The sequence below is a fragment of the Polyodon spathula genome, chromosome 17, assembly GCF_017654505.1.
Source record: "Polyodon spathula isolate WHYD16114869_AA chromosome 17, ASM1765450v1, whole genome shotgun sequence".
NCBI classification, from domain to species: domain Eukaryota; kingdom Metazoa; phylum Chordata; class Actinopteri; order Acipenseriformes; family Polyodontidae; genus Polyodon; species Polyodon spathula.
The window spans coordinates 35,580,017-35,594,055 of record NC_054550.1 but is presented as its reverse complement, the minus strand read 5'-3'; positions in this window follow the sequence as shown (position 1 = coordinate 35,594,055).

Below are 14,039 nucleotides of genomic sequence, written 5' to 3'. Positions count from 1 at the left end.
ACACACACAAACACAAAGCGAAACAGCTAATTATTTTATTAACACAATTTCTCGCCCTGCATGGATGAGCAGCAGCAGCAGCGGGAAGAAGGACAAGTACAGGGGAAGTGGGGTTCCTTCTATTACATGCAGCTGTAATCTCATTAGCTCTTTGACTCCTAAACAAATGCGTCTGATCCCTTTGCTTGGGAGCACGGCCTCCTCGGTGAACATCTGTGCCTCCACATTATAACAATACAGCGCACTGACCTGGTAAAATCCATTAGCCTCTGTGGTCGGGCTGTTCGGGAGACATGCTTTCTGAACCTTCAAATGACGTCACCTCTTGCCTTGCATAAGCTCTTCTAATATACAGTGTAGTGGAGCCTGATATTGATGTGATACAGCCGTCTGAAATGTCTTTGCATCTGATAGTTTGTATAAGATGGAAATAACGTCACATTTTAACTGTATATATAAATAATGCTTTACACAAAAATTTAAAAAGTACACGGGACAGTGCTGTTGTGTGACTCGGCCTGTCATATTTTTTCATGGAACGCCTCTAATGCTTTTTATGAGAAATTCCAAACATATCACCATTCCTTGGATTCTGAATCCTGCCCCACCCAATCCTCCAGCATAGATTTGAACCCGGAAACCAGATTCCAAAGATGTTTCTGTCTCCTGAACACAGCATGAAATGAGCACGATGCAGCCAGCCTGTGAAGAGTGCCATCCCCAAAGGGGCTGCTCTATCACTGCACTGGTTCTGTACGGAGGAGCAAAGATAACTCAGCAGCTGCAATAGGGTGGGGCTGCCATTGGTACAGTGAGAACATTTTGGTGTCACAATGGCATGAACTAATACACACAGCTGTGCCAGACAGGCACTGAGCTATCATTTCAAAACCATAGTGTCATCATTGCTGAGGATGCCCTGTTTGCCCAATGGCTGCGGATGTATTTCTCTTATTCTATCATCCCAGTGCTGAACCACCTGGGGGGGGTGTCTGTATTTCAGTTTTTTCGGATGGAGGTGCAGCCCCAGATTAATAGGCCGCGAACATCGCGTTTCATAAAAGCACCGTCACAATCCCCTCTGCAGGAGGGAGGATATATTTAGACTAATTGATTTGACACAGAGCAGCTATTGTAAAGGCTGAGTGACTGTTTCACAGGATTTGCTGGAATTTAACACAGATTGCCATGCTTTTTAATTTGCTTTACCATCCCTCCCTGATCTCTGCTTTAACGATGCTGTTCATTTGTAGTGGTTTAGAAGGGTGTGCACTGAGGGGTTGCAGGTGTAGCTATGCTGTAAGTCATTGGTGTCACATTCAGTCCAAGGAACACTAAGCATTTCTTCAGACAGATGTCTCTTTACCACACAGAGCACTTTGCTGTGTAGATTTGTGTTAAGTGCTACAAAATGAGCAGACAAGCTGCTTCCCACCTAGGACGCCCAGAATGAGGTCTTCTAGATAAATTGAAGGGGCCTCCCTACTAAGAAGGAGGATCCCGAGCACTTTATCCAGTTTTGTGGAAAATGCTGCTTTGGGGGAAACAGAAAAAAAATGTTCTGCTCAGATCACCGTCTGTGATTCGGTTCTGTACCCATCAAGCTTACTGCCCTTGGGCAGACCACCATTGCACACGTGTGAATTGGTGACCTCATTGTCCAGATTCCTGAAATCGTGAGCCACAGATCAAGCAAACCGCCACACACCAGTGTTTCCATTAAGATCAGTGGTACTGAAAGGAAATTATCCACCCCTCAACACAGCTTCCCTAACAACTGTTGTCAGGAGCCCTAAACACTTCCTCTCTCACCCCCAGTAGAACATTTCTTAAAGGGCCAGATTCATATTTTTGTGTCAAGATTGCGTCTCATAGAGGTGCAATTACAGCACAGTGCCGATCTGGTGAGATGCTGTTTGGTCACCTGCAGTAAATCCTTCTCTACAAAGCTGTACAAGGACTTCTCTACAAAGGACTGTGACTACACATGCACACGCACACCAGCACACCCATACCAACACACAACAGCATGCACCCCAGCACACATCTGTTTACAGTGTTTATGAGGACTTCCTAGTGACTGCCATATAATGTACACTAACTATTCTAAAGTCCTGAGGATGGTCTATGTTCTCAGAAAGTAGGTTTTGTCTGGTTTTCCTACCTTGTGGTGACTTTGTTTGACCCTGTAAGCACTATAAATGAGCCCATGCCACACACAATACCCACGCACACATACTAACAAAACATATTCACTTGCACACCAATACACACCAATTCAAACTTATTTGACATGCACAATGATTCACACAGGCACACTAAATGACATACTAAAATGACATGTACACATGCATGCACACTAATTGACACTAAGTTACATGTGTACACACATTCATACTACTAAACACATACACACTAAAACGTGTACACAAACATGCATAGTAATTGACACAAACACACTAATTTGCATGCGTACACACACTTGCACGCTAATCCCAGTGTACACCCTGCAGATAGAGGGCAGTATATTCACCTCTAGGGTGATAGCAGTAGGACTTGGTTCTGGTTTGTCTGGAACTGTTCCCACCTTGACCTGTGCACACTTTCTCCCAGCCTAGCCTAGCTTACATGCAGACCGTATCTACATACACTGCAATCATGAATCTGTCAAACACACGAGGGTGTTGCTTTTTCCCCTGTGCTGTGCAGAAGGTTCACTGTCCTGGATGCACAGCAAAGACCGCATGTGACCAATTACAACAGACTGGCTGGGGAGGGGATTTCTGAAGTGGCTGAATATTTTCCCCCTCATCTGATTTTTTAAGTCAGGTTTCTTACAGCACGGTGTGTCACGTGGTTTGCTAATTTTATTCTAAAAGACGGACTGCAAAATTAGAGGAAGCTCCATTTGAAAAAGAGCTATAGTCAGATCAAACTTATATTAAAAAGAAGTGAAATAAACAGCCTGCTTACCGATTTTAATAGCTTGCAAACACTTTGAAAATAATACAAGTCATATTTTCTATGGGTTATGGTTGCATTTACATGATTGGATTACAGTCATAACAGCAGCAATAACTGGTTGATGTAGATCTACTATACAGCTCGGTAACTTATGCAGAGACAATCTCTGTTGGTAAAAGTCTAAAGTAAAACAGGCCAAAGTGGTTTGCTATGTCTTGTAACATGAACAGTTTATTAATCGTTTACAAGAAATAGTGCTAATTGCATTATGACTTGAGCTGGCATGGCCGGTGACTGGCTTACACCTACGCACATAAACAAAAGGTAGGCATGCCGCTCTGTTTCAGTACAGCGTTAGAGGGTATTGAAATGACTTGGGGGGAGGGATTAGGGAGGCAGAACTGAGTCAAAGAGCGAGGCTGTGGTCAGGCAGGCTTCCCCTTGCCATCGTCACCCTGGAGCAGAGCGAGCTGATAAACGCTGTGCAACCGCCATGCTCGAGTCAGAGCCATGTGCGCCAGGCCTCGGGGGCGGCTTCTCAGAACCGTACGGAAGCATTTGGAAAGTATTCCGTCACTCTGTCAGGGTTAGTCAGGCAGACTGCTCAGGTTGTGGCTAGTGTAACGATGCTGGAAACCTATACAACGTTCATGTAAAGACTCATGTAAAGAATGGTATTTACAGCCAGCTTTATTCACTAGGTTAGGGGTGTGCTGAACTACTCGTATCTCATTCAGGCAATGAGAATGGTACAGGTAAATGTGCTAATGGCCCAGCAGGTGACGTTGATGTACATTATATACATAATGTAAAATATATAGGTGATATTGTAGTAATGTGGCCAGTAGGCGGGGTCTAGATACGAAAAGACACCCCTGCTATCCTCCAAAAACAAATCTCTGCAGCTTACGGGTGAAACTGACTCACTGTTTTCAATACAACAAACGGCTGTGTTTCCCTAACACAATCGAGTATCATTTTAGTAGACAGCTGTTTGTTATTGCTGTGAGTTTCACGCACACACCTCAGCATGGAGTCATGAAGCACTCCCGCTGGCAATCCTCACCTCCCATCAACTAGCTCTCTCTCTCCACTCTGTTGAAGTGAGAGCAAATCACACAGCGCTCCCATTACTGTTCACAGGAACTGGAGGGTCTCCTTTAGTGCTCTCGTCTGCTGGTCTCTCCTGTCTGATGTGGCTGTGGTATACCCTGGTCAGAGTATAGTAAGAGCACTTACAGTAGCTAAGTTTCAAAACCTGGTTGAAGTTGATTTTGATTAGCTTTCATGCTTATTATGTGTATAAATCTGGTTCTCTTGTATTTCAAATGCAGCAATTTCAGTTTTGCTGAAACACTGCTGTACTCAACACACAAACACACACACACTCACTCAGGAGGCCAGCGTTCCAGGAGTATTCCAGCAGCACCTGCACACAAACACGATCCTGACCTTGAATCACAAACCTTTACTTCATCCTAACCTAAAAGTCACTTTATCAAACTGAAAGATCACTCTTCAGAAATGTTATCATTTTTACAATAGCTGTGCAATGTGGATGTTCCCAGAGTATTTCGTATCTCTAGCCTGCGTTCCGTACGCATAGCAAGTGCATTGAGCTTGCTTTACAAAGTTCCGTCCGCTGCTGTGTGATTGTGTTGAGTGTGATTGTAGCTCTGTTCCATGCTGTGTGATTGTAGGTCTGTTCAATGCTGTGTGGTTGTGTTGAGTGTGATTGTAGCTCTGTTCCATGCTGTGTGATTGTGTTGAGTGTGATTGTAGCTCTGTTCCGTGCTGTGTGATTGTGTTGAGTGTGATTGTAGGTCTGTTCCGTGCTGTGTGATTGTGTTGAGTGTGATTGTAGGTCTGTTCCGTGCTGTGTGATTGTGTTGAGTGTGATTGTAGGTCTGTTCCATGCTGTGTGATTGTGTTGAGTGAGATTGTAGGCCTGTTCCGTGCTGTGAGATTGTGTTGAGTGAGATTGTAGGTCTGTTCCGTGCTGTGTGATTGTAGCTCTGTTCCGTGCTGTGAGATTGTGTTGAGTGAGATTGTAGGTCTGTTCCGTGCTGTGTGATTGTTCTGTTCCGTGCTGTGAGATTGTGTTGAGTGAGATTGTAGGTCTGTTCCGTGCTGTGTGATTGTAGCTCTGTTCCGTGCTGTGAGATTGTGTTGAGTGAGATTGTAGCTCTGTTCAATGCTGTGTGATTGTGTTGAGTGAGATTGTAGGTCTGTTCCGTGCTGTGTGATTGTGTTGAGTGTGATTGTAGGTCTGTTCCGTGCTGTGTGATTGTGTTGAGTGTGATTGTAGGTCTGTTCCGTGCTGTGTGATTGTAGGTCTGTTCCGTGCTGTGAGATTGTGTTGAGTGTGATTGTAGGTCTGTTCCGTGCTGTGTGATTGTGTTGAGTGTGATTGTAGGTCTGTTCCGTGCTGTGTGATTGTGTTGAGTGTGATTGTAGGTCTGTTCCGTGCTGTGTGATTGTGTTGAGTGTGATTGTAGGTCTGTTCCGTGCTGTGTGATTGTGTTGAGTGTGATTGTAGGTCTGTTCCGTGCTGTGTGATGTGTAGGTCTGTTCCGTGCTGTGTGATTGTGTTGAGTGTGATTGTAGGTCTGTTCCGTGCTGTGTGATTGTGTTGAGTGTGATTGTAGGTCTGTTCCGTGCTGTGTGATTGTGTTGAGTGTGTTTGTAGGTCTGTTCCGTGCTGTGTGATTGTGTTGAGTGTGATTGTAGGTCTGTTCCGTGCTGTGTGATTGTGTTGAGTGTGATTGTAGGTCTGTTCCGTGCTGTGTGATTGTGTTGAGTGTGATTGTAGGTCTGTTCCGTGCTGTGTGATTGTGTTGAGTGTGATTGTAGGTCTGTTCCGTGCTGTGTGATTGTGTTGAGTGTGATTGTAGGTCTGTTCCGTGCTGTGTGATTGTGTTGAGTGTGATTGTAGGTCTGTTCCGTGCTGTGTGATTGTGTTGAGTGTGATTGTAGGTCTGTTCCGTGCTGTGTGATTGTAGGTCTGTTCCGTGCTGTGTGATTGTGTTGAGTGTGATTGTAGGTCTGTTCCGTGCTGTGTGATTGTGTTGAGTGTGATTGTAGGTCTGTTCCGTGCTGTGTGATTGTGTTGAGTGTGATTGTAGGTCTGTTCCGTGCTGTGTGATTGTGTTGAGTGTGATTGTAGGTCTGTTCCGTGCTGTGTGATTGTGTTGAGTGTGATTGTAGGTCTGTTCCGTGCTGTGTGATTGTGTTGAGTGAGATTGTAGGTCTGTTCCGTGCTGTGTGATTGTGTTGAGTGTGTTTGTAGGTCTGTTCCGTGCTGTGTGATTGTGTTGAGTGTGATTGTAGGTCTGTTCCGTGCTGTGTGATTGTGTTGAGTGTGATTGTAGGTCTGTTCCGTGCTGTGTGATTGTGTTGAGTGTGATTGTAGGTCTGTTCCGTGCTGTGTGATTGTAGGTCTGTTCCGTGCTGTGTGATTGTGTTGAGTGTGATTGTAGGTCTGTTCCGTGCTGTGTGATTGTGTTGAGTGTGATTGTAGGTCTGTTCCGTGCTGTGTGATTGTGTTGAGTGTGATTGTAGGTCTGTTCCGTGCTGTGTGATTGTGTTGAGTGTGATTGTAGGTCTGTTCCGTGCTGTGTGATTGTGTTGAGTGTGATTGTAGGTCTGTTCCGTGCTGTGTGATTGTGTTGAGTGTGATTGTAGGTCTGTTCCGTGCTGTGTGATTGTGTTGAGTGTGATTGTAGGTCTGTTCCGTGCTGTGTGATTGTGTTGAGTGTGATTGTAGGTCTGTTCCGTGCTGTGTGATTGTGTTGAGTGTGATTGTAGGTCTGTTCCGTGCTGTGTGATTGTGTTGAGTGTGATTGTAGGTCTGTTCCGTGCTGTGTGATTGTGTTGAGTGTGATTGTAGGTCTGTTCCGTGCTGTGTGATTGTGTTGAGTGTGATTGTAGGTCTGTTCCGTGCTGTGTGATTGTGTTGAGTGTGATTGTAGGTCTGTTCCGTGCTGTGTGATTGTGTTGAGTGTGATTGTAGGTCTGTTCCGTGCTGTGTGATTGTGTTGAGTGTGATTGTAGGTCTGTTCCGTGCTGTGTGATTGTGTTGAGTGTGATTGTAGGTCTGTTCCGTGCTGTGTGATTGTGTTGAGTGTGATTGTAGGTCTGTTCCGTGCTGTGTGATTGTGTTGAGTGTGATTGTAGGTCTGTTCCGTGCTGTGTGATTGTGTTGAGTGTGATTGTAGGTCTGTTCCGTGCTGTGTGATTGTGTTGAGTGTGATTGTAGGTCTGTTCCGTGCTGTGTGATTGTGTTGAGTGTGATTGTAGGTCTGTTCCGTGCTGTGTGATTGTGTTGAGTGTGATTGTAGGTCTGTTCCGTGCTGTGTGATTGTGTTGAGTGTGATTGTAGGTCTGTTCCGTGCTGTGTGATTGTGTTGAGTGTGATTGTAGGTCTGTTCCGTGCTGTGTGATTGTGTTGAGTGTGATTGTAGGTCTGTTCCGTGCTGTGTGATTGTGTTGAGTGTGATTGTAGGTCTGTTCCGTGCTGTGTGATTGTGTTGAGTGTGATTGTAGGTCTGTTCCGTGCTGTGTGATTGTGTTGAGTGTGATTGTAGGTCTGTTCCGTGCTGTGTGATTGTGTTGAGTGTGATTGTAGGTCTGTTCCGTGCTGTGTGATTGTGTTGAGTGTGATTGTAGGTCTGTTCCGTGTTGTGTGATTGTAGCTCTGTTCCGTGCTGTGAGATTGTGTTGAGTGTGATTGTAGGTCTGTTCCGTGCTGTGTGATTGTGTTGAGTGTGTTTGTAGGTCTGTTCCGTGCTGTGTGATTGTGTTGAGTGTGATTGTAGGTCTGTTCCGTGCTGTGTGATTGTGTTGAGTGTGATTGTAGGTCTGTTCCGTGCTGTGTGATTGTGTTGAGTGTGATTGTAGGTCTGTTCCGTGCTGTGTGATTGTGTTGAGTGTGATTGTAGGTCTGTTCCGTGCTGTGTGATTGTGTTGAGTGTGATTGTAGGTCTGTTCCGTGCTGTGTGATTGTGTTGAGTGTGATTGTAGGTCTGTTCCGTGCTGTGTGATTGTGTTGAGTGTGATTGTAGGTCTGGTCCGTGCTGTGTGATTGTGTTGAGTGTGATTGTAGGTCTGGTCCGTGCTGTGGTTTGGAGTGTAAACACAGTTACTGCCCTCTCCAAACAAGCTGCAGCTGAACCACACCCTCCTCCAAATACTGGGCTTCAACACATTGAAATGAGAGGGAGACAAGTTGTAATGTTGCTAGTGCTAATAATAGTTATACAGTGAATGGATAAGAGTAAAAGCACCTGTAAGCTGACGTGTCAGTCTGCTCCCAGCCATGAGAACAAAGGCCTGCATCAAAAAAAAGCAGGAGAGGGCGTCAAAGGGACAGAAAAGCATTTGCATGGATTTGCAAATTCTAATTCTTTCACCGCTGCGAAACGTTGCAGCAGCCAAAGGCATTTGTTAAAACAGAATATGAAGAACCAGCTCCTGTTGATTGGCAGCTTGCATTGTACAGTGATGGCAGGTGACTGCAGGCTCTGCTCTACTGTGCTTGGTTTCCAAGCAGTTACACCCAGAAGCGACGTGAGGTATTTTTAAAAGAGTAACAGGCATCCTTTAACATGGTGGTACAGCAGTAGCTTTGTGCCCTTTGTCTCATTCCACACAGTGCCAGTGGTATTTTAAAACCAGTAACAGAGATCATGGACTCTCAAGACGTCTCAAGCTGTTAGTTTCTCGTTTTGTGATTGTCTTTCATGATCTTTAAAATATCTGCTTTCCCACATGCTTCACCATGCTGGCCTGCTCTGAAACATGCTTCCCCCGTGCTTTTGCTATTTTTTTCACAAGCGCCTCTAGATTTCTCCTAACGAGCCTTCAGATTTAACGTTGCACTGTAGTTCCAGCTCCTTTTCAACAATGGCAAGAATTCATCTGATTTTCAGCTGTGAAACTCTGTTGTGCCCTGTCACAAAGACGGCAGGAGTGGGGGACGTCCGACCAGAAACAGGAAAATAAACAAAGAGTTTGGTGGAGCTGAGCGAATGGTCTCGCTCAGCATTTAATGAATGAACAGACAGACAGACAGAAAATAAACGGTTGTAACAAACAAAAACAGGACACGGCACATTCGCCAAAATAAATAGACAAACAAAAACAGACTAACACTACACAAAACAGGGTGAGCAGATATTTTAACTATTATTCTTACAATTTTATCACCATTACCTCCGTCTCCAATCCCGTTCTCCACTCACGGAACACACAACCCCGAGTGGGCGAAAACATGCTGCTTTTATGCAGCTGTACCGAGACTGGATTGCTAATCAATCATTCAATTGGAGTCTCAGTACAACTGCAGGTGAATTAATAAAGTGCAATTCCTCGTGCTCACATATTATTACTTTTTACTTGCACGTGAAGTGCTGTGCAATCCTCGTGCCTAAATACAAATATACTTTTTAAACACTCGTGTTACACAGACCCTTTATATCCAGTGTACCAATGACTATACACCAACATTAACACACAACAGATAACACAAAATACACACAGGGGTGGGCACTTTGCCACACGCCCCCATTCTCAGAGGATTAGATTAGTAATGTGCTGGTTGCATGCTTGCTGGCTGTGACCTTGCTTCAGTACTGGCTGCCACTTCACATGCCTCCTCCGCTAATTTCATTTACACTCATGAAAGCACTTTGAGCATTCATCTCACTGCAGTTTATTACCCACACCACGCTATTCAGGACCCTTGAATAAACTTGCAAGGACAGTTTACAGTTTATGAAGTATCAAATGAAAAATATATATTTATCTTTAACTAACTCAACATCTAGCTAAATCTTTGCGAATCGGGATCATGAGCATAAAAGTATTGAAGACTATTTAAAAACCACAGCGACCGCCCTTACAGGGGTTCTCTCTACCATTGACGTGTTCTTACTGTCTAATTCCTTACCTGTTTATATCCTTAATCTGTGTGCCCTCCACCATTCTCCAGTGTTGTTTCTGCTTGGGCAGGAATTCCAGCTGATGACAATGAATTGATATTTATTAAGCCTGGTAAATAAGGGTTTAGGCAGGATCAATGGCAGAGTGGTGGAGAACACACTTAATACGATTGCAAAAACAAAATGGCAAGAGAATGTAGCTGGTATAAAGTAAGCATTTAAACTGTGTTACTGGTTCCACTGCAAATCAGTGCACAGGGCAGAAAAGAACTGGAATGTGTTAACTGTACTTACTGAAGAGGAATGGAATGAGCAAGCAAGATCACCCCTGAAATCAATTCTTACAACAGAAGCTTTGTCTATCTATGTGAGTGAGAGTGTGTGCCAGTCTGTGAGTGTGTGTGTGAGTAGATGTATTTATACACACACAGGTGTGTATGTGTATATACAGTGTGTATATATATATATATATATATATATATATATATATATATATATATATATATATATATATATATATATACACACACACACACACACACACACACACACGCTGTACTGTGGTATTCTGCTTCTTTCACACAGGAGCTGTCACCATGCAGCACTATAGAGGTATGATGACATTAACACTGATGTGGTTTTTCAGTTTCTTCTGTTTCCGGTTCTACTTCAGCTACGCTCTGCGCAGGGTGTCACTCACACACACTCCACTTCCTGCAGCCAGAACAGCCCGTCTGCTTGGCATCACGGCGGGCAGACACAGCCAGATATGCAAGCTTGTGTTTCTGTGTTTCACAGCAACCAGGTAAATGGCTGGAAGATCGAGAAGCCGAGGCGAGGCCAATTACATTGTGACTGTTAAATTGCAGAGTGACACATAGTGCACAGTATTGGCATAAGTGGTGTTTAGTTGCGTAACTGAGGTGTTTTAAGGGACAGGGCGATGCTCGAGTGTGTAACTAAGGTGTTTTAAGGGACAGGGCGATGCTCGAGTGCGTAGCTGAGGTGTTTTAAGGGACAGGGCGATGCTCGAGTGCGTAGCTGAGGTGTTTTAAGGGACAGGGCGATGCTCGAGTGCGTAGCTGAGGTGTTTTAAGGGACAGGGCGATGCTCGAGTGCGTAGCTGAGGTGTTTTAAGGGACAGGGCGATGCTCGAGTGCGTAGCTGAGGTGTTTTAAGGGACAGGGCGATGCTCGAGTGCGTAGCTGAGGTGTTTTAAGGGACAGGGCGATGCTCGAGTGCGTAACTGAGGTGTTTTAAGGGACAGGGCGATGCTTTTAAGGGACAGGGCGATGCTCGAGTGCGTAACTGAGGTGTTTTAAGGGACAGGGCGATGCTCGAGTGGGTAGCTGGAGGTGTTTTAAGGGACAGGGCGATGCTCGAGTGCGTAGCTGAGGTGTTTTAAGGGACAGGGCGATGCTCGAGTGCGTAGCTGAGGTGTTTTAAGGGACAGGGCGATGCTCGAGTGCGTAGCTGAGGTGTTTTAAGGGACAGGGCGATGCTCGAGTGCGTAGCTGAGGTGTTTTAAGGGACAGGGCGATGCTCGAGTGCGTAGCTGAGGTGTTTTAAGGGACAGGGCGATGCTCGAGTGCGTAAGCTGAGGTGTTTTAAGGGACAGGGCGATGCTCGAGTGCGTAGCTGAGGTGTTTTAAGGGACAGGGCGATGCTCGAGTGCGTAGCTGAGGTGTTTTAAGGGACAGGGCGATGCTCGAGTGAGTAACTGAGGTGTTTTAAGGGACAGGGCGATGCTCGAGTGCATAGCTGAGGTGTTTTAAGGGACAAGGCGATGCTCGAGTGGCTAACTCTGAAGTGTTTTAAGGGACAGGGCAATGCTTGAGTGCGTAACGCTGAAGTGTTTTAAGGTGTTCTATTTCCCAGGGCAGGTATGAGGAAAGGTGGAGGCAGGAGCTGACACACATAGACAGGCACACAGACTCTCGCAAGCACACAGGAACACAAACTCACAATAACAGATGCACATTAACACGCACACATACAGGGTCAGTAATTTGCCAGCGCTGCAGTGCAGCACAGGTCCCTTTGTGTGGATCTACTGCCTGATCACGCCTATAGGTGATTCAGATGATTCGGCATTTTCTATCCCATTTTCTAAGTTGTATTGAACAGGGTCCTTTTATTGAAGGTGCAAGGGACATGCAATATAGCAATAACTGTTAGGTAAGAGTAAAAGGAAACTATGTGCAGTTAGAGAAAGAGTGATTCGTTGCATCTGTTTTTAACCTTACTGAATTAAATGAGTCATGCCTTGTCATTACAACACTGTGGCAATAAGGCCCAGTGTCTTTATATTAACTCCAGCACCTTGCCTTCCCAATCAATCCAGTGGGCAGAAATTAACAAGCAGTTTAACGAGATAAACTATAGCCGGGACGGACAAAGTCAAAACGTCAAATTAATAAATACAATTAAAAATCCAGGAGCATTAGCATTCTGTAGTTACAGTCAAATGGTATTTACTGGACGCACTGTGCAGACCTCCGTACATTAACATCGTGCACAGAACAAAGGTATTTTTCAGCTCAAGGACATTTTGCTGCACGTAAGTATGCCATAGCTAGTGTTCTGAAATGTATCCAAGCTTGTCTCCACACAGACATGCAGTAGCAGTCTCGTTTTACAACTAATTTAAAGTTTACTCTGAGTAATTCTCAACCACAGTCTAACAGGGCTGTGCTGCAGTGTGTTTGAGGGGCTCAGCTGGATAACTTCAATAGTTAATTGCTCTCTGATTGTGAGATTGTCCTGAGGGAAGTCTAGGCACTGGTAGTCAAGTTTCTGGCACTGGGAGCCGTTCGTTCAGCCTCAGTGTTGTCACAGAAACGAATGAAGAATACATGAAAAGGAAAGGGCTCCTACAAGCCAAAGAACTGCAGTTCAGAACATTACAGAGACGGGAGCCCCCGGGCAAAACTGCAGTGCAAACTGTGCAGGGGGGGGGCGCCTGTTAAAATAAATACAACCTGCTGTATACAATAGCACCTTTGTTATTCTCACAGCACCATGTCTGTTTATTAACATGCTAACACTGCACTGCACAGGACAGCTGGAAGCAGGATTTAGAGAAATGCTTAGTGCGTTGATGGCACCGGGAATACCCTTCCAGATGATCTTCAATGGCAATGCAGACAGACAGGCAGGGGTACTGCAATGCCAATGTAATACTTGAAATGTAATACTTTAATATCAAATCAGTGTTGGGGCTTGTTTGGTAGTAGAAGCATGCATAAAAAGGATTAGTGGTTCTCTGTGTGTGTGTGTGTGTGAGTGTGTGTGTGTTATAATTCTCAATGGTTTATAGAGACGGTATACAGTCCTGTATTCTAAAATCACCCAGCAGTCTTTGTTAGCTCTAAATTGAGCTCTGAAACCTGGGCGAGTGGAGGGGAGGGTTTAGCGTTCCACTTCAAGACCTTCACAAATTGAGCCCCCAGTCTGCAGGCCTGCCTGCTATTTGCATATCATATCTCTCCACTTCATGACTGCTGCTTATTCAGTGTGAGGCATGATTGAATGGGAATGGGCCTCCAGCACCGTGACTGGACACCGCTGCTGTACAGCGTTCCTCTCTCACACCCTGGCTGGTGTAGCAGACAGCACTGACTGCTTTTCACCTGTCTGGCTCTTGGTGTGTCCTTTATTACCTGGTCTTATTAAACACATTTGCTGGCCTCAGGTCACTGAACACATGCTGTCGTGGCACCTGTTACACTGGCAGTGCAGGAACGATGTATTCATCCCTGCTGATCAATATCCACAACAGAGGGGATGCCTCGTGGTTCTCAGGAGGGGAACCCAACTACAAGCAGTGAGCGACGGGAGACACAGAGGCACCGGTAGTTCATGGCTTTACTCTTTACTCACAAATTGATTTTTTTTTTTGTTACCCAATGAGAACCACTGGGTGATATTTTCAAAGCATTTATTCCAGTGTTTAATTAACTAACTCCTACTTTTTGAATGGAAAAAATAAATAATGTTGCAGTTACAAAATGAATAACAAAATATATTGAGAGTGCTGAAGAGAACTTGAAATATGTAACAGTTGTTTGACCCTTTAAAAAAAAAAATGAGTTAATTTAACTGGTGTAAACGCTTTGAAAACATTGCTCATTG